The following is a 24,379-nucleotide window of genomic DNA, read 5'->3' on the forward strand; positions in this document are numbered from 1 at the left end:
GGCCAGCCATGGTGATCAAGGCCCTCAGCAGTTAAATGCAGGGCAGCTGACCCTGACTGCCCCACAGGTGTTTTCTCTATCATTGACATCAAGCTCACTATAAAAGAGAGGGTTTGCTGGGAAGAGGTGGGGTTTCTCCTGCTGTCCTTGCCTCTCCTCCCTCTTCCTTGCTGTGATTCCTGGAGCAACTTGGCAGTGCTCTGTGGATGAGTATACAGTTGTCTGTTTTGTGTTGTCATTTGTATTGATTTCTTCCTTTCATTTAATCTGGTTAACTTCATCCTACGAAGTCTCCCTGTCTTTTTCCCAATGCCCTTCCTCATTTGGGAAAGCGACATTGGGAGAGAAATGCTGCTAATGTTTAGCCCTGGGTGTAGGCTAAATGAAGACACTACCTTATTGTATTTCTTTTTTTTTTTTAATTTGAAGGTGCAAAGCGATCATCGCCACGGGATACGGGTACCGGAGCTGACTCTCAGGCAAGGTGAGTGCCGATCGGTGGGATGAAGCGGCAGTTATTTTTCAGGTGTTTATTGGTGGTGCAGTCATAAGCGACCCGTGTTTTTTTGGTTTTATAGGTGGTGTGCAAGAGTCAACGTGGCGGCCTAAACTACCGGAGGCCAGACAGGGAAGTTGTGATGGTAAAGGCGTGTGAGAAGGGGACCGGCACGGACTAGCCACGGTTTTGGGCAGTATCTCAGCACGTGCCTTTTTGTTTGTGTTTTTGCAGGTGCTGCCCAGAGGCTCCGGGGAGCGATGCCACCTGCCGAGGAGTGGTCTGAGAAGGTGAGGCGGTTGTGGGCCGCGTCGGTGTCTAATGGGAAAGTATTAAGTGGCCACTCAGTGGAGCGTTTCTGCTTGGTTTTGCAGGTTCTGTGCGGTGCAGCCTTTGGACTTGGATGAGCATTTGAGGTGAGCTGGGTAGTAGAGAGTAGGAGCAGGGGGCTGTTGATTTCTTGCCAGTGCCATGGTAATTTTGTGTCATTTCGTATCCTAGGCCCCACGAGCGACGACAGCCGCAGCGTCCGACTCTGGAATCGGCACGGAATGGCACGGTGCGTCCGAGATGGGGGACGTTGTGGGAACGGTCTGTGCCAGATGTGATGCTGAGTGACGGCCTTGTTATGTGTGGATTGTAATTTTTTTTTTTTTTTTTGCAGGTGATGAAGAGGAACCTGGTGTGACTGCAGGATTGATCCAATGGGCTGATTGTATTTTTTCTTTTTGAAGATGGAATTGGAGTCCTGGCCATCTGAAAGCTAAGTTGAGGCACTGGTGGTGGAGAGCGGTGGTGGGAAGGAGCAGACAAGGTTGGCACTTTCAGGAAGCGGTTTTTAATTTATAAAGTTAGTGTAGGGGAGAGGGCTGTGCAGGAGCAGTCCACTTTAGGCAGGCTCAGGGAGCAGGTTCCTTTTCAGCACAATGATAGCGTGTGGTAGGCCAGGGCAGTTCCAGCCTACGTGTGTTTGTGTGGTTTGTGCGGCTTGTCTCGTGCGTCTTAGCACTTCCTCAGGTCTCGATGTCTTCATTGTGCTCAAGGAGCACACCATGCACCTCGATCGCCATCCCTAGAGTCTTGAACACCTGTACTCATCAGCGTTGTGCCAATCAGGCACTTCTTTTCTTGCGTAACGAGCTTACAGCGTGGTTCAGTCTTCCATCTTGCAAGTTTCCGGACGGTCCTCTTTTGCAGGGTAATTCGCTGCCAAACGAGCGGCTTCTCTTCCCAGGCGTCCATTTGGACGGACTGGGCTTTATTCCGTGCATCATTAGGTGGTGAGGTCTTGAAGCCAGGCTTCTTGCGCATACATCCTCTCGGTTTTGAGAGTCACTTGTTGTCACTGACCATGATGTTCTACTTTCTTTTTGGGGTTGCCATAGAGCCTCCACATGTCCCCGTCATGGTCCTGCAGGTGGTCTTGTCCTGCAATGTCTTCCTTTTGGCGTCGTCATCCTCGCTGAGAGTTTTCTCTCATCTTTGAGGAACCTTGTTTGTAGCGTTTCGTGTAGCATTGGACTGTGTGTGTGTGTGTGGCTCGGAGCTGCCCTGCCTGGGGGTGTAGAGTCAGGGATAGGTGGAATAGCAATAAGTGTCTATGGTTAATATGTAATATGCCTAGACTGTTGGGGTAAAGGTTGTAGAGTCATGTCGGATGGATTAGCTGTCTGCAGCAGGTGAGGCCAGTAACTTCTGTAACGTTTTGAAGGTGCCAAGGAGATGTCCAGAGCCATCTGGGAGAGGCAGCGAGAGCGCTAGTTGGGTAGATGGAATCTCTAAGGTGTTGAGGCTTTTACGTGTAAGGCTTAATATTTGAATTAAGTATTTACTTTAGTGGCAGCCTGCAGATGGGTTGTGGATGGTATTCCTTAATGGGAACGAGATGTCTGGAACTATTAAAGTGATGCTCTGCATCTGGGTGACTTGTTCATTATTGTCTTTGCAGATGCAGAGGGACGAGCCGTGCAGGACAAGAGGGGAGAGGCGAGCGGAGCGCTGTAAAAAGGTGGGTTGCCGTGTGGTGTTAGAGGGAAGATGACTGGTGGTGATATGCCTATGTGTCCGGATTTCACTGGGATTTGGTTTTAGTTTGTGTCCAGCCATGGTGATCAAGGCCCTCAGCAGTTAAATGCGGGAGAGCTGATCCCAGCTGGCCCACAGGTGTGTTCTATAGCATTGGCATGAAGCTCACTATAAAAGGGAGGATTTGCTAGGAAGAGGTGGGGTTTTTTTCCTGCTGTCCTTGCCTCTCCTCCCTCTTCCTTGCTGTGATTCCTGGAGCAACTTGGCAGTGATCTGTGGATGAGTATACAGTTGTTTGTTTTGTGTTGTCCTTGATAGTGATTTCTTCATTTCATTAAATCTGGTGTCACGGTTTAAAGCTGGGCTGGCGATTAAACCTGCAGCAGACGCTCTCTGTTAACCCTCCCCCCCCCCACCCGAAGGGAAAGGGAAAGGGAAAAGGGAGAGAGACTTACGGGTTGGAAAGTTAAAACAGTTTTAATAAACCTATAATAATGAAAAAGAGTATAATAATAATATTGGAATAATCAAATATATACAAATATATATACAAAACCAAGATCGAGCTCCCCCGATGTCGGCAACGTCACCACCGGCACTGCAGGGCAGGCTCCGGGAAGGCCCAGGCTGGGCCTAGCGACGGTCGAGAGCTGGATTCAGGGATGCACAGATCAGGATCGGGGGCAGCAGGAAAACAGTCGGAGTCCTCCTTGGACACCGGCCATAGCAGAAAAAACAAGAGCGAGCAAGAGGAGCGAGACCCTCGTGATCCCCCCGCTTTATACCGAGAATGACGTGTATGGGATGGAATACCCTCGTTGGTCAATTTTGGGTCACCTGCCCTGTCTGCTCCCCCCTGCAGCTGCGACCCCCCCTTCAGCTTTTCACTTGTAAGCAGTGAGGAATCCAGCGGTGACCTTGGTTTCTCTAAGAAAAAAGTACAGCAAGAGCCTTACTGCACAACATCCCTACCGGTGCCTCAGCGATAACTACAAACTTCGAGCGTTATCAGTCCTGGAAGCAGACACTGTCTGCAAAAACATGCAGTTAGTTTCAGAAAGTGCAGTTATTTAGAGGAGACTTAGCTGAAAGTAAAAATCACTGAAAGGAAAATCGGCCTGGTTTAGGCCAAACCAGGACATTCCACCCCTTATTCCATACCATTCACATCATACTCAGATCACCACTAACTTTTCATTTTAAAATATATACAGATAACATTAGTTTCTGATTCATTTCTATACAGAAAAAAAAAGTTCATCAAGTTCATTTAGTTCAGGATTGTGGGTTTCCATCTGGCTAGGAGTCTCTCAGGGCAGGAGACATGGTATGAGTTTTGTCACAGTTTGTGCCCACGGGTTGCAGGTTAAAGATGTCAGTCTTGAGGAGGTTACTGGACGCCACTTGCAGTTAGCTCTGGTCTCGTCACCACTGTCTTAACCTGAAAGACACTTATGAACACTGTTAGTATTATGCAGCAATTAACATCATGCAGTTCAGAATTAAGTATTCTCACCCAAGATCAGATCACCTTCAGGGACACATCGGACTCCACCATCCTGCAGCATCACCCACCAAGTACATCCAGGTCCTTGAGCAAAAGCAATCCCATGAATGGGTTTACCTTTGCCCGTAGCAGGAAGAACCCAGACAGTTTTTCCCAACAGATTCCTTTCATGCACCACAGGGACTTTATCCCCTTCTACTGTATGTAAAAGATCTGACTGAGCAGGGCCAGCTCGGTTGATAGATCCTCTGGTGTTAACTAGCCAGGTAGCTTGTGCCAAATGCTTATCCCAGTTTTTAAAGGTTCCACCCCCCATTGCTTTTAGGGTAGTTTTTAACAGCCCATTATACCGTTCAATTTTCCCAGATGCTGGTGCATGATAGGGGATATGATATACCCACTCGATGCCATGTTCTTTGGCCCAGTTATCTATGAGACTGTTTTTGAAATGAGTACCATTGTCCGACTCAATTCTCTCTGGCGTGCCATGTCGCCACAAAATTTGCTTTTCAAGGCCCAGAATAGTGTTCCGGGCAGTGGCATGGGGCACAGAGTATGTTTCCAGCCATCCGGTGGTTGCCTCCACCATAGTAAGCACATAGCGTTTACCCTGGCGGGTTTGAGGGAGTGTGATATAGTCAATTTGCCAGGCCTCCCCATATTTATATTTCAACCACCGCCCCCCATACCACAAAGGTTTTAACCGTTTGGCTTGCTTAATTGCGGCGCATGTTTCACAATCATGGATAACCTGTGCAATAGAGTCCATAGTTAAGTCCACCCCTCGGTCACGAGCCCATCTGTATGTTGCATCTCTTCCTTGATGACCTGAAGTGTCATGAGCCCACCGAGCTAAAAATAGTTCACCTTTATGTTCCCAGTCCAAATCTATTTGGAACACTTTAGCAGCCTGATCTGCTTGTTGGTTGTTTCGATGTTCCTCAGTTGCCCGACTTTTAGGTACGTGGGCATCTACATGACGTACCTTCACGACTAGTTTCTCTAGCCGAGTAGCAATATCTTGCCACAGTTCAGCAGCCCAAATAGGTTTACCTTTACGCTGCCAGTTGCTTCGCTTCCACTGCTTTAACCACCACCACAAGGCATTTGCCACCATCCATGAGTCAGTATAAAGATACAGCCTTGGCCACTTTTCTCGTTCAGCAATGTCTAAAGCCAGCTGGATGGCTTTTACCTCTGCAAATTGACTTGATTCACCTTGTCCTTCTGTGGCTTCTGTGATTCGTCGTATGGGACTCCATACAGCAGCTTTCCACTTCCGATGCTTTCCTACAAGACGGCAGGATCCATCGGTGAACAGGGCATACTGCTTCTCATCCTCTGGTAGTTCATTATATGGTGGGGCTTCTTCAGCACGTGTCACCTCCTTTTCTGGTGGCATTCCGAAGTCTTTGCCTTCTGGCCAGTCCATGATCACTTCTAAGATTCCTGGGCGATTAGGGTTTCCTATTCGAGCCCTCTGTGTAATTAATGCAATCCATTTACTCCATGTAGCATCAGTTGCATGATGGGTAGTGGGAACCTTACCCTTGAACATCCAGCCTAGTACTGGTAATCGAGGTGCCAGGAGAAGTTGTGCCTCAGTACCAATTACCGCTGAAGCAGCTCTAACTCCTTCATATGCTGCCAGTATCTCTTTTCAGTTGGGGTGTAATTGGCCTCGGAACCCTTGTATCCTCGACTCCAAAATCCTAGGGGTCGACCTCGAGTCTCCCCTGGTACTTTCTGCCAGAGGCTCCAGGTAGGACCATTGTCCCCAGCTGAGGTGTAGAGCACATTTTTAACATCTTGTCCCGTACGGACTGGTCCAAGGGCTACTGCATGCACAATCTCTTGTTTAATCTGTTCAAAGGCCTGTCGTTGTTCAGGACCCCACTGAAAATCATTCTTCTTTCTGGTCACTTGATAAAGAGGGCGTACAATCTGGCTGTAATCTGGAATATGCATTCTCCAGAAACCCACAACGCCTAAGAAGGCTTGTGTTTCCTTTTTGTTAGTAGGTGGGGACATAGCTGTTATTTTGTTGATCACCTCTATCGGGATCTGGCGACGCCCATCTTGCCATTTAATCCCTAAAAACTGGATCTCCCGGGCAGGCCCCTTGACCTTGCCTTTTTTTTATGGCAAAACCAGCTTTCAGAAGAATTTGGATTATTTTCTCCCCTTTGTCAAAAACTTCTGCTGCTGTATCTCCCCACACAATGATGTCATCAATGTATTGCAAATGTTCTGGAGATCCACCCTTTGCTAGTGCAGTCTGGATCAGTCCATGGCAAATAGTAGGACTGTGTTTCCACCCCTGGGGCAGTCGATTCCAGGTGTACTGGATACCTCTCCAGGTGAAAGCAAACTGTGGCCTGCACTTTGGTGCCAAAGGAATAGAGAAAAATGCATTAGCAATGTCTATGGTGGCGTACCACTTGGCTGCCTTTGACTCCAGTTCGTATTGAAGTTCTAGCATGTCTGGCACAGCAGCACTCAGTGGTGGCGTAACTTCATTTAGGCCACGATAGTCCACAGTTAATCTCCATTCTCCATCAGACTTTCGCACTGGCCATATAGGACTATTAAAGGGTGAGCGAGTCTTACTAATCACTCCTTGATTTTCTAATTGTCTAATCAGTTTATGAATGGGGATCAGGGAGTCTCGATTGGTGCGATATTGTCGTCGGTGCACCGTGGTAGTAGCAATTGGCACCTGTTGTTCTTCGACCTTCAGCAACCCCACAACAGAAGGATCCTCTGAGAGGCCAGGCAAGGTAGACAGCTGTTTAATGTCCTCAGTCTCTACAGCTGCTACACCAAAGGCCCATCTATACCCTTTTGGGTCCTTAAAATACCCTCTCTTGAGGTAGTCTATGCCAAGGATGCACGGAGCATCTGGGCCAGTCACAATGGGGTGCTTTTTCCATTCATTTTTAGTTAGGCTCACTTCGGCTTCCAATACAGATAACACTTGAGATCCTCCTGTTACTCCTGAAATACTGATAGATTCTGCCCCTTTATGATCCGATGGCATTAGGGTGCACTGTGCACCAGTGTCTACCAAGGCTCGATACCTTTGTGGTTTTGATGTGCCAGGCCATCGAATCCACACAGTCCAATAAACTCGGTTGTCCCTTTCCTCCACCTGGCTGGAGGCAGGGACCCCCTAATCAAGAAATGGATTTGTGCTGCTCACAGGGACTGGACCTTCATTTCTCCTATTCACACTTTGGAAAAAGGAATTTGAGGCCCATCTACCCTGACTGGGGTCCTGCTCACTGGTAACTGGAGCAGCCATCCTCCTAGAAAAATTCTCTCTGGTATTTCTTTTAGCTTGCAACTCACGTACTCGTGCCTGTAGGGTACTGGTAGGTTGTCCATGCCATCTGTTCATGTCCTCCCCATAACCACGCAGGGCAAACCACAGGATACCTCGTGATGTGTTCCGTTTCCTTTGAGCTGGTCCTGTAGGAGGCCGTTTTCTCTTAACAGCTGCAACGCGCGCCTGTGTAGGTAGAGAGTCAAGTTTATTCTCTATCCTGGACAGTTTGTCTGACAGTTGTTTAAATGAATCCTTGTTTTCCTTAGTCAGTTTTTCCACAGCCGAGACACGGGCCTGCAGTGGGGAAGAAATACTATCTTCATACTGTCGCATACAGTTAGCCATTTCATCCACACTAGGTCGTGCCATAGCATTTTCTCCCCAGACTAATATTGACAATGTATGGGTATATGTCGGTGGAGCATTCTTCACAACCTTCCGGAACATGGATCGGTTGCATTCCACTTCATCAGGATCTACAGGATCTACAATTTCCCGTGGGTGTCTATAAATGATCTCTTGCACAGCTAGTTGTCTAAGGTAGTTAATACCTTTTTCTATAGTGGTCCATTTACTTAGGTGGCTCATAACATCATCTTTATAGGGATACCTGCTCTTTACAGCTGACAAGAGTCGCCTCCAGAGACTGATAGTGTTTGACTTTCTTGCAAGCGCCTTATCAATACCACCATCTCTGGACAGGGATCCCAACTGTCTGGCTTCTCTGCCATCTAATTGCATGCTATCTGCCCCATTATCCCAGCATCGGAGCAGCCAGGTAATAATTGGCTCACCATCATAACGGCTGAAATCTTTCCTTATATTTCTCAGGTCCTTCAGGGATAAGGAGTGGTAGGTTATCTCTACATCCGAGTCCTCCTCCTGTGATAGTTCTGCTTTAGAACGACCTTTCTTCTGTGATGGGTCTGCTTTAAAATGACGATCAAGGGAACCCCCATCTGTGTCGGGCCCTGACTCTGCCTGAGAAGGGCCCTCACCTGGGTCATGTGATGGCTCTGCCTTAGAAGGCTCTGAGTCATCATCCTCCTCTTCACGAGCTGATTTCTTTTGGTATTTCTTCCTGGTTACAGGAGCAATTGGTACAGATTCGTTAGATGCTGGGGTCTGAGTAGATGCAGTGGCTGTTGTGGGAGTGCTGAGACTCGTTAGAGTCTGAGTAGGTGCAGTGGCCATCTTGGGGGGTGTAGCAGCTGCGGTGCGAGCTGTAGCGGCAGCACACGCTGTAGGATCTGAGGTGGCTGCATAACACCTACACCTGTCCCTGCACCGATACTTAATCTTATCCCACATCAGAAACACATTCAGGACAACCGAAAATAAAAACATGCCACCTAGACAGCACCATCCGAATTTCACAAAATCTAGAGGAATCAGCTTGGCAGAAAAGGAGAAGGTACTATTTCCCAAAGTAAAATTGGAAGTGTAATCATTAACACAATCAGCTAAAGGACGCCCGGAGCCCGCAGATAAAATCGCTGCTACCGCGGTCAGAATAGTAACAGCCCAGTTTATCACGACATAAATCAGTATGAAACGCCATAACAAAACAATGCACATTGACCAGTGCCCAGCAGTGATAAACTGCACATAAACAGTAACAAACAGCGCATACGGCAAGTAAGGTATCATTACACTTAACTCTGTAAAAGGCTTTATAAAGAGATGAGATAACACAGCATTCAAAAATGACATCAGCATCTTCCCTATCTGTTTTAATTTCCAACCCCTCGTAAATCTCAAAGGAAGAAATCTGATACTCTCTCAGCTGAGCTCTCCGGGTCTCCTCCCGCCGGAGCTGGGATTCGACTTATCAGAGGAACCTGTTGGAGCTTCTCTCGAGCCCCACGTTGGGCGCCAATAAATCTGTCACGGTTTAAAGCTGGGCTGGCGATTAAACCTGCAGCAGACGCTCTCTGTTAACCCTCCCCCCCCCCACCCGAAGGGAAAGGGAAAGGGAAAAGGGAGAGAGACTTACGGGTTGGAAAGTTAAAACAGTTTTAATAAACCTATAATAATGAAAAAGAGTATAATAATAATATTGGAATAATCAAATATATACAAATATATATACAAAACCAAGATCGAGCTCCCCCGATGTCGGCAACGTCACCACCGGCACTGCAGGGCAGGCTCCGGGAAGGCCCAGGCTGGGCCTAGCGACGGTCGAGAGCTGGATTCAGGGATGCACAGATCAGGATCGGGGGCAGCAGGAAAACAGTCGGAGTCCTCCTTGGACACCGGCCATAGCAGAAAAAACAAGAGCGAGCAAGAGGAGCGAGACCCTCGTGATCCCCCCGCTTTATACCGAGAATGACGTGTATGGGATGGAATACCCTCGTTGGTCAATTTTGGGTCACCTGCCCTGTCTGCTCCCCCCTGCAGCTGCGACCCCCCCTTCAGCTTTTCACTTGTAAGCAGTGAGGAATCCAGCGGTGACCTTGGTTTCTCTAAGAAAAAAGTACAGCAAGAGCCTTACTGCACAACATCCCTACCGGTGCCTCAGCGATAACTACAAACTTCGAGCGTTATCAGTCCTGGAAGCAGACACTGTCTGCAAAAACATGCAGTTAGTTTCAGAAAGTGCAGTTATTTAGAGGAGACTTAGCTGAAAGTAAAAATCACTGAAAGGAAAATCGGCCTGGTTTAGGCCAAACCAGGACATCTGGTTAACTTCATCCTATGAAGTCTCCCTGTCTTTTTCCCTATTCCTCATTTGGGGAAGGGATATTGGGAGAGAGAAATACTGTTAATGTTTAGCCCCGGGCTAAATGAAGACACTGCCTTATTGTATTTGTGGGGTTTTTTTTTGTAATTTGAAGGTGCACAGCGAGGAGCGCCACAGGATACGGGCAGAGCAGGCAACTCTCGGGTAAGGTGAGCGTCGATCGGTGGGCTGAAGCGGCAGTTATTTTTCAGGTGTTTATAGGCGGTGCAGTCATAAGCGGCCCGTGTTTTTTGGGTTTTACATGTGGTGTGCAAGAGTCAACGTGGCGGCCTAAACGGCTGGAGGCCAGACAGGGAAGTTGTGATGGTAAAGGTGTGCGAGAAGGGGACAGGCACGGGCGAGTCATGGTTTTGGGCAGTATATCAGCACGTGCCTTTCTGTTTGTGTTTTTGCAGGTGTTGGCCAAAGGCTGCGGGAGGCGAAGCCAAGTGCCAAGGAGGGGTCTGAGAAGGTGAGGCGGTCGTGGGCTGTGTCGGTGTCTAATAGGAAAGTATTAAGTGGCCACTCAGTGGAGCATTTCTGCTTGGTTTTGCAGGTTCTGTGCGGTGCAGCCTTTGGACTTGGATGAGCATTTGAGGTGAGCTGGGTAGTAGAGAGTAGGAGCAGGGGGCTGGTGATTTCTTGCAAGTGTCATGGTAATTGTGTGTCTTTTGGTATCCTAGGCCCTGCGAACAACGACAGCCGCAGCGTCCGACTCTGGAATCGGCACGGAGCAGGTGAGCGGGATGCCAGGTGCATCCGAGGTGGCAGATGTTGTGGGAAAGGTGGGTGCCAGATGTGACGCTGACTGACAGCCTTGTTGTGTGTGGATTGTAATTTTTGTTTTTTTGGCAGGTGATGAAGAGGAGCGTGGTGACAGCAGGATTCAGGAGTGGGCTGATTGTATTTTTTCATTTTGAGGATGGAATTGGACTCCTGGCCATCTGAAAGCTAAGTTGAGGCACTGGTGGTGGAGAGCGGTGGTGGGAAGGAGGAGATAAGGTTGGCACTTTCAGGAAGCGGTTTTCCAGTTTTAAAGTTAGCTTAGGGGAGAAGGCTGTCCAGGTGCACTCCACTTTAGGCAGGCTCTGGGAGCGGGTTCCCTTTCAGCACAATGATAGCGTGTGGTAGGCCAGGGCAGTTCCAGCCTATGTGGGTTTGTGTAGTTCGTGCGGCGTGTTTCGTGCGTCTTACAACTTCCTCAGGTCTCGATGTCTTCTTTTGTGCTCAAGGAGCACGCCACGCACCTTAGCTGCCATACCTGGAGTCTTGCACACCTGTACTCATCAGTGTAGTGCCAATCAAGCACTTCTTTTCTTGCATGATGAGCTTAAAGCGTGGTTCAGTCTTCCATCTTGCCAGTTTCTGGACGGTCCTCTTTTGTGGCGGCATTCCGTGATGCACGAGCGGCTTCTCTTTCCAGGCGTCCATTTGGATGGACTGGGTTTTCTTCTGTGCATCGTTAGGTGGTGAGGTCTTGAAGCCAGGCTTCTTGTGCATACATCCTCTCGGTTTTGAGAGTCACTTGTTTTCACTGGCCATGAGGTTCTACTCTCTTTCTGGGGTCACCATAGATCCTCCTCACGTCCTCGTTACGGTCCTGCAGGAGGTCTTGCCTGACAGCGTCTTCTCTCGGGCTGTCATGCTTCTTGTTGAGAGTTTTCTCTCATCCTTGAGGCATATGATTTGTCATGTTCTGTGTAGCATCGTACTTTGTGTGGTGTGTGTGGCTCGGAGCTGCCCTGCCTGGGTTTTAGAGTCTGGTAGGCAAACCCACATTTGCCTGCTGAGGGAAGGGCAAGTCCGGGATGTGTCTGTTGGGATGGGGGAAAGAAAAGGGAGGGATGTAAGCTAATAAAGCATCTTTTTATATTTCTTGTGCTCACCGATGTCGCTGACCACTCACGGCAGATTGGCACGCAAAGCACATATCAACAAAGCGATTGAGCAAAGTTATCATAACAGGGACTGTTAACTGTTTGTTAGGGTATTTTTCAGTAGCTGGGGTACTTTGATTCTATTTTGTTGCTGTAGATGCACAGGAGGGAGCCGGATACCAAAGGAGAGGCCGAGCGGAGCGCCATAAGAAGGTCAGTCAGCACGCGACAAAGGAGGGAACCGTTTCATCGTAGATGCCTTTATGACATGTTAACGCCAAGTATTTCCTTTGTCCTGTGGACAGTAGCCGGTTCATTCCTGTTACGGGGAGTCATTTTCTGAAGGGGCCGGGACAAGAGGCTGCAACACTCTCCAGTCAGACTATGCTGTTCTCTGGCCTCACGGTACAGGGAAAGCTGACATACATCGTGCAGCGATAGCGGCTCTTCACAAAGGAGCCATGCTCCGGCTTCAGCAGAAAAAGGCGTCGGTCAGAGGCAGCCACGTATCACCGCGCACAGCAGTTCGAGGCACGTTTCTCTCCTTGCAGCCTCGATGCCAAAACGTTTTGGGGTTCAAGTTACAAAAGTCTTTTGCCATCGAAGCAGCTCAACAGCTGGATTTCTAACAGCACTGTATTTCAGCTGTGTTGCTAGCTGAAATTGACTTGCATCCAGGAGATCGTTAGATGGGTCTGAAATAAAGAAAGGGAGCAATGAAGCAATGGTTTTAACGAGGCAAATTAGGCAGCCGAAGGAACCGAGCCACTCGCCCAGCATATTGGCCCGCCAGTTCAGCCTATCGCACGCTACAGACCCGACAGGCAACCGCGCCGCTCGGCGACGGCAAGCGGCGACGAGCGCAGAGCTACGCTCCCACGCAGAGCAAATATGGAACTTCCAGGTTTCTACGGTCGCCCACGAAGGGCATGTAATATACCAACGGGCCCACTTGATTTTCCCAGTTCACATCCAGTCAGTTAGCATGCTGGCAGACAAGCCCTGCTCAGGTAGCCTCAGGGGTATGCAGAAGCAGGAGAGCAGAGTACCGATAGCACAGCGGAGAGGAAAGGCAGAAAGCAGCCAACAACTCCCAAGGATCACCAGCGTACGCCTCCTTCACGCATCAGCCGCTCACATTCGGTCAGCTTGGCTGTCCTGTTTCCTACTAAACAGAGCTATCTGTCTCACACACAGTATCTTTCTGTCTGTTTTCTCCTGCCTTCATGATCTCGTCCATCTCTCCTTTTTTCTTTTTTTTTTAAATCTCTCACCAGCATTTGATGACCTGCCGCCATCGTTGTCACCCCCGACACCACGTGCAGACCGATACGCCGATCCCCGGGGCTTAGAGCGCGGGAAAGAAAACCCGTTCCTGCTTCTCCTCCGTAGGTCACAGGTGGGGAACATGGACAAAAACCACTAACGGATTTTTAAAGCAGTTAACTACAAGGACTGAAATGCTTAAGACACTCAGATGATTTTTGGTACTGAGGCAATGAATATTACTGCCTGGGTTGCATGTGGGAGAAGGGCATAGTCATTTCTCAGCCTACTAAATGCTCAGGGAAGGCCGGCGGCCTAAAGCAGGTACCGCAGCTCAGTCACCGCACTTCCCACACCCAGCGCTATTCGCCGCGGTCCCCGTCCGTCCATCTCCCTGTCCCCGGTTTTAATGCCTACACATGTCCCTTGTAGACCCTCTGGATTTTTCCCTGGGTCTCCGTGTCTGTCCAGCTCCCTCTTTCTATTCTCTGTCCTGTAGCCCCACGGTATTTGTTTGTCTTGGTCCACCTCTCTCTGTCTGGCTCCATGCCACTATTTTTTATTTCCTCCCTATTTGTCTTGTCCAGCTGCCGGTCCTGGTTCTTCAATTCCTCTTTGTTCCCTGTAGCTCAGAGCTATTTTTTTTTTCTGTTTTTCATTGCACTCCATCTTGGTACATGTCCTTATGTATCAGTTTTTCCCTCTGTGCCCTGTGGCACATCGCTTTTTCGTATTTAATTTCTGCTTCTTTGTCTGGTTCCCAGTCCCTGGTCTTTGAATCGCACTGTTGCTCGTGGGATCCTTTGCCTTTCTTTGTCTCAGTCCAGCTGTGTCCTTATTCATTAATTCCTTCCTGTCTGCCGTGCACCCAGTTACTTTTGTCCTTTCTCCATGTCACCATCTGTGGCTCCCTGTTGATCCTATTTTAGAATTCTCTTTCTGTTCTTTCTATATGCATTGTTATTTTTTTTGTTCTCTAGCTCTCCTTTTTCTGTGTCCATTTCCCTGTTTCTTAATTCTTCTCTCTCTCGCCCTACCGTGTAGCTATGCGGTTTGTTTTGCGTCATTTTGCCCCCCTCGCCCCTTCCTATCTATCGTTCCGGGTCCCGGCTCCCTGTCCCTGCAGTTTCATTTCTCCCTTTCTTCCCTGGTCTTTGTAGCTTTTTTGGTCTTTCTCCATCTCTTGGTCTAGCTTCCTGCCACTGTTCTTTTTTCTTCTATGTTGTGCCACCCCTTACAGGTTTTTTCTGCATCTCCATCCTGGTCCCCGTCCTTTTCGGTCGGTGTACGTCCAGCTCTCTCTCCCTCTTTCTGCCGCCTCTATTCCTCTCCCCGCCGCTTTTTTCGCACCTCCGTGCGGCTCCCCGAGTCTTTTGCCGTACTCTTCCCCGCTTCATGCTTTCTTACTATCAGCGTTCTGTTCAGACAGCTGCCATTTTTTTCTTCTCTTCTAGCATCCTGAACCGTGCTAGTCACTTTTGGCCGTCTCCATCTGTGCCCCGCAAGCCATCGCTCCAGGAGCCGACGACCGCGCGTTCCCCGCCCAACCGACCAGCACTACTCTGGGAACGAGTGCCAAGGCGTCCCGGGGGAGGGTCAGGATTCCGAGCTGCGGAGCAGACTCGCTGCCTGGACTTGTTATGTGAATAAACTGAATAAACACAGCTGTTACCTTAACCTTCCTGGCTGCACTTGTCCTTGCTTTGTAGTCGGTGAGGGGCCATGACAGAGCCCAGGGGCAGAGTTGATGAACCTTCGAGGTCAGGCCATGGCACTCTGTTACTGTTGGCCTCTGGCTGTGGGCCAGGCCTGGAGGAGCCCCAGGTGCAGGCACTGAGGCTGATGGCCCACACATGAGGCACCTGAGGCTGCTGCCCTCTATAAAGAGGTGGGTGCCTGTGAAGGGGCCTGTACTGCCTGCATCAGGTGGCCTCGGAGGGACCAGTAGAAGCTAGGAGAGAAGCGGAGCTGTCACAGGGCTGCGGCCGCACCGAGGGAGAAGGCGAGCGAGGCCGCGCCATCGACCGGCCATCGGTACTGGGGAAAGCCCTCAGGAGGGGGGCTCGTGGGGGCGCAGCGGGGCAGGTGGGGTTCACGTCAGAGGCAGGGAGCAGCAGGGGCTCCGTGCCGTGTCAGAGCCAGCAGCGAGGGCTGCCCGGAGGCGGGTGGCAGGGGCCGTGTCACGTCAGAGCCAGCGGCGCGGTTTCCTAAGCCCCCTTGCTTTGTCAGTTTTCTTTCTATCTCTTAGTTTGCTGTCCCTATTTCATAATTTTTTCCTTTAATTTCCTAATACACATTGCTTTTTAATTATTCTTTTTACGACTGTTTTTAGTCCCTTAGCTGTCTTTACTTCTTTTCTTAGCACCCTTGCTTTTTTAATTTTCTTTGTACATTTCCATTTTAGCTTGCTGTCTCTATTATTTAGTTTTTCCCTTTATTAACCTAATACCCCTTACTTTTCAAATGTTCTTTTTATGCCTACTTTTTTTCATTCACTGTCTTTAAATAGTTATTTCTTCTTCTGATTTTTTGAGATCTGTCCTGGTTTGGACTAAAACAGAAGCAATGTTCCTTTCAGTGATTTTTACTTTCAGCTAAGGTTCTTCTAAGTAAGCGCACTTTCCGATACTAACCGCAAGTTTTGCAGGCAGCGTGCGCTTCTAGGACCGATAACGCTCCAAGTTTATAGTTATTACCAAGGTATCGGTAGGAAACGGTACACAGAAAGGCTCTCGTGTGTAATTATTCCTAGAGAAAGCCCCGTCACCGCTAAATTCCTCGGTACTTACGAGCGAAGAGCCATATCGGGGTCGCACCCGCAGGGAGGAGCGGACAGGACACGTTACCCAAAAGCGACCAAAGAGGTATTCCATCCCATACTTTTCATTTTCAGTATAACGCTGGGAGATCACGAGGGTCTCGCCGTCTTTCTGCTAGGGCCGGTATCCGCAGAGGACTCCGTCCATTTTTCTCCCATCTTCGATCCCGATCCGTGCGTTCCCGTCCGTCTCCGAGAGCGGTCCGGGTCTTCCCGGAGCGAAGAAGTCTTCACTCGCTTCACTCGCCCTGCAGTGAGAGCGGCAACGTAACCATCATCAGGGTAGTCCGATCTTGATTTTGCATATATTTGTATATATGTAATGATTTCCATTATTATTGTTATACTCTTTTTCATTGTTATAGTTCATTAAAACTTTTTCAACTTTCCAACCTTGAAGTGTCTCTGCTTTTTATCTTTTTCTTCCCGTCCCGGCGGGGCAGGAAAGGGCTTACTAGCGTCCGCCCTCGGTTTAATAGCGTGACTAGCCTTGAACCGTTACAACATACCTTTGTAGATTTTCTTTCTGCATCTACATTTTATTTCACAGGGCTATTTTTTATTTTTTTTCCTTATTTCCTTAATCACTATTGCTTTAAAAATTTTCTTTCTCATTTTATCCCATTTCCTGTCTTTATTTCCATACCCTTATTTTAATTATTTCTTGTCTTTCCTTAGTGATGTCACTTTAAAAATTTTCTTTCATCTTCTGTTTTAGCTCGCAGTCCTTATTTTCTAATTTTTTTCTTTATTTCCCTGTTCCCCCTCGATTTTAAAACGTTCCTTTTACGCCCCCTTTTGTGCCGTCAGGGTCTTTTTTTTTTTGTTCTTTTCTTTTTTTTTTCCTTAGCACCATTGATTTTAAAATTTTCTTTCTATGTCTATATTTAGGGTTTTTGTTATTTTCAAATTTTTCTTGTCAATGTTTAAACTTTTTAATTTTTGTTTCTTTGTTCACTATTATGTATGAATCTGTCTCTGTCATTTACTTTTTTCCTATCTGTCCTCTACATTATCACTTTTAAAGTCTTCTTTGTAGGTTTACTTATATCAAGATGTTTAACCCTATTTTTTATTATTTCTCGTCTTTCCCACGTGACACGATTTTAGATGTTTTCCTATATCTACTTTTATCCAGGTCACCGTGTTCATTTTTTTTTATTTCATTCTCATCTGTGCCGTGCCCTGTCGCTTTTAAAATTTCATTTCTACGTCTTTGTTCGTTTAGTTTGCCATTCCCGATTTTTAATTTTTTCCTCGATCTTGACAGGTGTCCCGGTTCGGCTAAAACAAATTAATTTTCCTTTCAGCGATTTTTACTTTCAGCTGTTTATTCTAAGCGACCGCACTTTCAGCAAAGTAACCGCACATTTTGCGGGCAGCGTCCGCTTCTAGGAGCGATAACGCTCTAAGTACGTAGTTATCGCTGAGGCACCGGTGGGGATGTTACACAGAAAGGCTCTCGCTGTACTTAGTCTTAGAGAAACCAAGGCCACCGCTAAATTTGTCACCGATTACAAGCGAAGAGCCAGCAAAGGGTCATTCGTCCAGGGAGGAGCGGACAGGAGAGGCTATCCTAAATCGACCGACGACCTATTCCATCCCATACACGTCATTCTCGATATCAAGCCGGCGGGATCTCGAGGGTCCCGCCCCTTCTTTTACAGCCAGCGTCCAAAGAGGACCGTCCGTTTCCTCGCCACCCCCGATCCCGATCCACGCATCCCCTAATCCAGTTCCCGTCCATCGCCCGGTGCAGTCCGGGCCTTCCCGGAACCCGCCCCGAAGCGCCGGCGGTGACGTAACAGCCATCGGGGGAGGTCAATCTTGGTTTTGTATATATTTGTAGCTATTTAATTATTTCCATTATTTTTATTATACTCTCTTTTATTATTATAGTTCATGAGAACAGTTTTTAATTTCTAAGCCATAAGTCTCTCTCCCTTTTCCCTTCACCTTCCGGGGGACGAGGAGGGTTAACAGAGAGCTTTCGCCACAGGTTTAATAGCCGGCCCAGCCTTAAACTGTAACAACGGGTTTTAATTTTTTTTCTGCGTCTGCTTTTGTCCTGTCCCTATTTTTTAGTTCTTGCTTGTCTATTGGGTCCTCTCTCAATTTTTCAATTTTCTTTCGATGTCTCCATTTATTTAGTTTAATGTTTTCATTTTTTTCTATGTCTGTTTTTATCTAGTTTTCTGTCGGTATTTTTTAATATTTTTCTTCTCTGTGTCGAACCCTTTTGCTATTTAAATTTTCTGTTTGCTTTTATCAAGTTTTCTAACTCTGTTTTTTTAATTCTTTCTTGTCTGTCACTCACCCTGTCACTTTGTAAGTGTTCTTTATGCCTTTTTTTTTTTTTCCTCTTCTCTCAGTCCATCCCTACGCTTTAGAAGGTCTCGGCACACTCATCTCCGGAGCATAATCGGTACCCCTCTCGGTTCGTCAGAACGTCTCCCGGGGTCAAAGCGGTCTGCGCATCCTCTCCTCCGCCTCGCTCACCTCCCATCCGTCCGTACCTCCCCAGGACACCCGTACTCTATTTAGATCCTCTCCCGAGTACTTCACGTCAGCAATCCTTTCTTTGTCTCTACGTCAGCCTTCCCTCTGCCCCCCAGAGCCCTCTCTTTCCTGCAGAGACATCCTCATGCCCCACAGCACCCTTTGAGCACCGCAGCCCTCTTTGTATCCCTCTTATTCATCCGCAACCCTTCCTCAGGCTTCCTCCGTGCCCCAGAGCTCTCTGACCTTATTCACCGCCATCTCCGATGTCTCCATTCAGTCGCTCGTCCCCCGAGGACATCCGTACGTCACCGGGACGTCTCGTCGAGTTTCGCGTCGCGTCCCCGAGCCTTCTTCGGTCCGTCGCTCTCGGCACCCTTCTCCCGTCATCGCGCTTCCCGAGGCCGTCCTCACGTCCCACGGCCCTCTTTCGGCTCCGTGTCGCGCTTCACGCTAGAACGCCCAGAACGTTTCCCGATGCCATCTTTCACGTCCCGAACGCTTACATCGTCCTCTATGCTAGCCAGGATACCTCTGTTCTGTCCCCGGTCCCCTGAGGACCTTTGTAGTATGTCCACATCCCGTCCGGACTTTTTCATCACGTCCTCGAGCCCGCTCTCGTCCATCCCTCTCAGAAACCCTCTGCTACCGTCAGGGTGCCTCCCGAGGTCTTAGATGTTCACCGCAGCATGCTTTTAGCTTCGAAAGCCCCCTTTGGAGTAATTTTGTTGCAATCACACCTCTCCCGAGATCCCCGTTCCCAAAAAGGAGCGTTCTTTGTCCTCTCTATGCCATCTAGGATGTCTGCTGAGACTTTTTGTGTGCTCCACAGCATTTTGGTAGTACTTGACCTCCCTTTTGGTGTCTTTTATCCCTCCGAGCCTTTCACGACCCCTCCGATCCCAGCGACCGTGCCTCCCGAGACCTTCTTTGCGTACCACCGCCCCGTTCTAGCTCTGTAGCTGACTCGGACCTCTCTCCTTCCCTCAGAAATCCATCCTCGGGTTCGTTTGTGTCTCAGAGCGCTCTCATCGTCCTCTCTGCCATCTAGGGTGCCGCCGTCGGGTCCCCGGCCTCCCGAGGACACCTGCGGTCGGTTCAAATCCCCTCCGGACTTCCTCCTCGTGCCCCCGAGCCTTCCGCCGTCTCTGCGGCCCAATACGGACCCCTTTAACGGCGCACAACGCTTCCCGATGCCGTCACAGCATCATCGTCGTCCTCGGCACAGTTTTCATTTTGTAGCGGACCTCGCACCCCTCTTATTCCCACAGAAGATTTCCCGAGTCCCCATCTGTAACACGGCCCAGTCATTCCGTCATCTCTTTCCTCTAGCCGTGTCTCTATTTGTTCCCTCGCCCTCTGATGCCGTGTTTACTCGGTTCAGATCCTTTCTGGATTTAATAGTCACGTCCCTAGTACTTTTTCTGTCTCTCTGGCTTTCTCGGGACACATCCTCCCCCAGTCACGACGCCTCCCGAGACCTTCCTTGAGCTCCACATCCATCTTGTAGCATTTTGAGTTGCAGAGCAATCGTTTGTTCCTCTACGCTATCTCGGATTTCTGCATTCAATCCCCTCCTGCCCGAGACCCTCTGTACTCTGCTCGGGTCATCACACCCGAGCCTCTTTTTGTCTAACAGCCCGCCCCCCCCACCCTCACCCCCCTCTCCTCACAGGCACAATCCCTCCCGAGACTTCCTCATTCTCTATAGCACCTTGTAACACTCGATCTCCCTATCTGTTTCGTACCGTCAGAGCCTCCGGTCTTTCTTTGCTACGCAATGCTCCTTCATCTTTATCTCTGCCATCGATGGTATCTGTTTGGTTTGTCTCTCCCTCAATAACGTGTAGTTTGCCTAGATGCCCTCCTGAGACTCCAAGGCACTCACCATGCCTCCAGCCTTCTTTTTCTTGCCCACCCACTCCTAATTCCTCTCTATAACAATGTCGTTTGAGTCCTTTCTTGCCCTACCAGCACTCTCGTAGCACTCGAGCTCCTTTTCGAACGCTTTTTGCGTGCGTACGTACTTCAGAGCGCTCTTATCTTACTCTTTGCTGTTTAGGGTGCCTTCGTTGAGCCCCCAGCCTCCCGATGACATCTGTTCTTTGTCAAAATCCTCTTTGGAGTTCCTCATAGTTATCTGCGAGGCTTCTTTGGTCTCTCAGGCCCGCCGGGGACTCCTCTCCTCCTTTTGCCGAGCTCTCACAAGACATCCCCCGTGCCCCAAAGCCCCAGTTTTGCTCGGGAGGGCACTTTGCACTCTTTTTTTCCCCCTCAGAACCCTTTCTGAGCTCGCATCTGTTACTCGGGTCGGTCTTTCTGTCCTCTTACCCGGTCGGTGCACCTCCATTCGGTCCCCGGTCCCCTGAGGATATCTGTTCTTTGTTCAATTCCCTTTTGAGCTCATTGCACCCCCGAGACTTCTTTGGTCTCTCTTGCCCCTTTGGAACCTCTCTTATCCCTGTGACAATGCCTCTCGTTCTGTCTGAGCCTTTTCCATCCTTGTGCTCCACAGCAGTCTGTCATTTCTATTACAGTATATTTCTATTTGGCATCCGGTAGCCTGAAGATGTCTATCATCGGCTCGGATCGCCTCTTGAGTTTTCCAGAGAAGGCAGCAGCCTTTACTTATTTTTAGCGATACATCTCCTGCGGTGGTTTTTGTCGTGTTTTTGTAATTTATTTTTGTTCTAGCTACTTCAGTGTTAATTAGACTCCTTCATACAGCCTCTGATACATTTCTTATATTTCTGTGGTTTTTTTGGTGCTTTCTGTCCTTTGGATCTCATCGACTTCTGTCAAGGCAATCGGTCGGAGAGGACGCCAAACGGCGGGTGATTTAGAATAAATCATCTACTTGACAACAAGAGATACTTTTGAGAAGAGATTCTTATGGGATCTAATTCTGCTTTATCACTCAATCCTACGCAGAACGTAGTTCCGGTAGAAGTCGGGTAGCATGCTAGAAATGAAGTCTAAACCCACAGCATTTTAGTTTTTTCAGAGCGTCCTGGTTTTGTGCAGATAAAATTTATAGAATTACTTTTCTGTTCCATTTTGTTTCAGTTTATGGCCAGCTGTGGGACAGGGATCAAGGCCATTAACAGTTAAAATCAGGACAGCTGCCCCAGGCTGGCGCACTGGTGTATTCTATAACATTAACCTCAGGTTCACTATAAATGGGGAAGCTTGGGGAGGGGTGGGGCTCTTTTTGCTCTGCTCCCCTCCCTTTTTCTCCTTCTTCTCAACAATGGCTATCTCCAGAGGAACTTGCCCTCATTCTGTGGGCAAAGTATAGTTTTGTGTGTTTTGTATTAGCATCGACATCGTTTTTAAATTGTAACCTACGAGTCTCCCTCCTTTTCCCAAATCCCTTTGTCAGTCCGGGAAGGGCCATCGGGTGATAGAAGAGCCGCTTATTTTTTAGTCCCAGGTGTGGGATAAATGATGACACAGAGAAAGGTAAACTATGTAATTTTTTATGCTCATATTGTTATTGCATCTAACGAGCTACTTTCTTACGTAGCTTAGTACATCGTCAATTTTTTTCTACCTACGTTCCAGAAAATCTAAGTTTAACTACCTACCCGGTCGCATCGCCGATACGATAGACGTAGTTGCGGTGAAAGAACAGGTATCGTCATTTCCAGCAAGGCTCGCTTCGTCCATTCCAAGCTCGTGCACCATAAACTTAAGGCAGAGGCAAACACCGGCCGTCGCTCCTCCGGCCGCTTTTATACCTTCTCTGGGTTCGCCCCCTCCTCTTTGCAGGGGATTGTGGGAAGGGTGGTGGGCGGTGCCCCGGGTATATGAGCCACAGCCTCTCATCAGGGAGCTCATTCTGCTCCTGGGCTTTACTAGTGTTAGTGCTCAACTGCTCCTTTGGTCAGTTGTAGCCTTTGAGATAGTTAAGCTATTTGGGCAGGTGTATTTTGACACTGAAAGAAGCAGCAGTGTCTGTTTGAGGTAAGAGGTTCAGGACCAGGTAAGGTTAAGCAGCATGTATAGTAGAAAGGGTGCTTGATTGTAGTTTGGTTTTGTTTTGGTTTGGTTTTTTTTTTTTAGGTCAGTAATTTAGTAGATTATCACTATTGGTAATCTACTTATTCTACAGGCCTGTAGGAGAGCATCGAGTCTATAAGAAAACAGAAGATAGGAGGGGCTCACAGAACACCGGTCAGAAAATCAGCTCCCGAGGAGCGGCCGACTCAGGGGGGTTCAGGGGCTTGAATATAGGGCTGGAGCTATAGGAGGAGTTAAGGTTTTCTTCCTAACAGTTCAGTAGAAGAAAATGGGCTCCTAAAGTTTTGGCACTAGGAGATGGTTGGGAAAGTGAGACAGGTTCATCAGCAATTCTCAGATTGGTTTTGCCCTTGGATTCGGTGTCAATGAACTCTGTTTCATTCTAGTCTCTCTGCAGATGATGGGAGGTATGACAAAGTCACAAGCGATGGTAATGAGGAGGATCAGGGGGGTGGTGATGTATCACAGGATAATAGTAATTTTGTGTCTCTTGGTATCTCAGGTATTTCAAGCAACAACGGCCGCAGCGTCCGACTCTGGGACGAGCAGGTGAGCGGAACTTCACAGCGCTTCTGAGGAGGGGATTGCAGCAAAAGAGTTTAGTATCAGCCAGTGTGAAGCTTCCAGCTGGCACTATTGGTTTGTTTTGTGTTTTTTTTGTTTTGTTTGTGTTTTTTTTTTTTTTGCAGATAGCGTTGAGGAATGTGGCGACTGCAGAAAGGACCCGGATAGCCAATGAGGGTTTTGCTGAGGATGGATTGAGGCCCCTGGCCCTCTGAAAGCTAAGTTGAGGGACCAGGGCTAAGGAGGGGCTGGGAGGAGGGGAACAAGTTGGGAATTCCCAGGAGGGGTTGTAAAGTTAGAGTAGGGGAGCAGGCTGCCCAGGAGCAGTACCCTTTGGGCCACCTGAGGGAGTGGGTTACTTTTCAGGACAATGATAGTGTGTGCCAGGCAGGGCAGTTCCAGCCTGTGTCTATTTGGTGTGTAGTTTGTGTGGTGTCTTCTGTGTCTTAGACCTTTGTGTCTAGAGGTCTTGTTTGTAGTCAAGGAGGACACCATGGAGGAGACAGCCTCGGCTGCCATCCCTAGAGTCTTGAACACCTGTACTCGTGAGTACAGTGGCCATCAGGCGCTTCTTTTCTTGTGTAACAACCTTAAAGCGCGGTGCGGTCTTCCGTCTTGCAAGTTTCCGGACGGTCCTCTTCCGCGGCGTCATTCCGTGCCGCACGAGCGGCTCCTCTTTCCGGGCGTCCATTTGGACGGACCGGGCTTTCTTCCCGGCATCCTTATGCGGTGAGGTCTTGAAGCCAGGCTTCTTGCGCATACATCCTCTCTGTTCTGAGAGTCACTTCTTGTCACAGGCCATGACTTTCTGGTCTCTTTCTGGGGTTGCCATAGAGCTTCCTCACATCCTCATCACGGTGCCTCAGGTGATCTTACCCCACAGCATCTTCTCTCAGGGCATCACGCTTCTCACCGAGAGTTTTCTCTCATCTTTGAGGTGCGTCTTTTGTAGCGTTCCGTGTAGCGTCAGTCTGCGTGTGTGTGTGTGTGGCTCGGAGCTGCCCTGCCTGGGGGTGTAGTGTCAGGAGTAGGTGGAATAGCAATAGAAGTCTCAGGTTAATATGTTGGTGTGCCTAGAACTTTGGGATAAAGATTGTACAGTCATCTCGGGTCGAGCAGCCATCGGCAGGGTGTGTGGATGGCCATTTCCATAGTGTCTTATGGAGATGATAGGAGCCGTGTGGGAGGGGCTGTTCAGCAGTAGCGAACCAGCTTGAGTCTCCAAGGTGTTAAGGCTTGTATGTGTGGGGC

The 24,379-nt window shown here is 48.7% G+C and overlaps 1 long non-coding RNA gene across 1 annotated transcript; it reads left to right on the forward strand.

Moving 5' to 3' along the window:
- The first annotated feature begins 1,213 nt into the window (after positions 1-1,213).
- On the forward strand, positions 1,214-13,340 carry LOC137673896 (uncharacterized). The gene is made up of 3 exons (XR_011049788.1): positions 1,214-1,310; positions 12,116-12,171; positions 13,236-13,340. It is a non-coding gene; the product is annotated as an uncharacterized lncRNA (long non-coding RNA).
- The last annotated feature ends 11,039 nt before the right edge of the window (positions 13,341-24,379 follow it).

This window comes from Nyctibius grandis, chromosome 26, assembly GCF_013368605.1.
Source record: "Nyctibius grandis isolate bNycGra1 chromosome 26, bNycGra1.pri, whole genome shotgun sequence".
NCBI lineage: Eukaryota > Metazoa > Chordata > Aves > Nyctibiiformes > Nyctibiidae > Nyctibius > Nyctibius grandis.